Source organism: Pundamilia nyererei, unplaced genomic scaffold (assembly GCF_000239375.1).
Source record: "Pundamilia nyererei isolate P.nyererei 1_Seehausen unplaced genomic scaffold, PunNye1.0 scaffold00288, whole genome shotgun sequence".
Lineage (NCBI taxonomy): Eukaryota > Metazoa > Chordata > Actinopteri > Cichliformes > Cichlidae > Pundamilia > Pundamilia nyererei.
In genome coordinates, this window is record NW_005187689.1 from 426,872 (window position 1) to 428,572 (window position 1,701).

Sequence of the window (1,701 nt, forward strand, 5' to 3'; positions counted from 1 at the left end):
TGCTCCTCACATACAAGGTCTTAAATAATCAGGCCCCATCTTATCTTAATGACCTTGTAGTACCATATCACCCTATTAGAGCACTTCACTCTCGCTCTGCAGGCCTACTTGTTGTTCCTAAATAAGAACCAGTCCATCTCCAGCATGTTTCAGCACCCGGCCATCGAGCAGGGAGAACGCAGCCTTCAACACACCGAGGCTGCTTTAGTTCAGAACCAAGCAGCCTAAGCTAGTATACTTAGTGGCCTCTGAGTTATGAATCCAGTAAGACTGTCAACGCTCATACTGAAAGAGGAATGTGGCGTGGAACGGTCACTGTGATGAAAGTCCAGGTGGTGCTTATCTGTGAGGTAGTTAATGTTGGCTGTGTGTTTATGTTTTAACAGTTTATACTGTGATTTGTAGGAAACTCAATGATGTCTGCATCTGTGGGTGTAGCTGCAGAGTTGAAACCTTTATTCCCCTTGTGTCCATGCTCTCAGTGGCTGCTGCTGCTGCTGCCTGGGCTTTTCTGCTCTCATTTAGATTTGATAAATGTTCGTGGATGTCTCTGGAGTCCTTCACCTGTCCAGGTTGTTGAAGAATCGTCCTGTTGGTGGTTTGCTGAACAGCATCAGTACAGTTTCAGTGTTTCCTCCGTGATGGAGGCCTGTGCACTCAAACACGCTGGACTTCAGGTTAAATATCAGCAGAGTGCTGTTGAGTTTTATTAAGTATACATTTTATATTGTGTGTGTGTTATTATGAACAGCTCCAAAAAGTGAGCCTCTGTCAGCCATGTGGGTGGTTTGCTTTCGTGAGCATCACATCCCTTTGACTTATGGGACAGGAGGTCCACAGTCTTGAAGGATGCTTCGGTGTCTCCTCTGCTAAAGGAGATAATAGCAAAGGTCCTTGTCCTGTAGAGAAACTGCCTGCTCATCAGCTGATCTCAGCACAGTGTTTCCTGGGTGTGAATGAATGAGGTCCTGTTAGAGTCAGAGAGGAGCTGGCAGCAGGCGAGGAATGTGACATCAGAAACATGTCAGATATCAATGTTTGCATCATTAGCATGGAGCAGCGCAGTGGTTCGCACTGTTGCATCACAGAAAGAAGGTCCAAGGTTTGAATCCGGGGCCCTTCTGTGGGGAGTTTGCATGTCTGCGTGGATTCTCTCAGGCTTCCTGCAGCAGTCCAAACACATGCAGCGGGTGGGGTTAGCTTAACTGCTGAATATAAATGATCCTCAGGTGTGAGTGGTTGTAGCTGATTGGTGACCTGTCCAGGTGGACCACGCCTCTCACAGAGTAGGTAGCTGGCTAAGGCTCCAGCCCCCTCTGATCCCGATAAGCTGCCATCCTGCTGAACGTTGCACTGAAGGCAGAAGGGTTTCCTGATCGGGGAGAAATCCGAGCAGCGCATTCTTTAAATTCTGTTTCACGCACGAAGCATTGTTTTAATGAAATAGTGCCGTTTGGATTTTCTTCTGCTTCTTTCGACGAGACAGACGTCAGAGGACATTTTACATCTTTGCAACAGTCTAATATCAGACCAGGAACAATTCACCGCCATGTACCTGCCCACAGGTAGAAACCAGTCATGTGAGTGTGGCTGGTTGGAGGCCACGAACCTTTCAAATGTTCCTCCTCATCCTCTGTCTCGTCTACGTGTTTGAGCTTCATGCATGTCCTGCTTTTCACTGTGTCGTCCAAGTTTTCAGTT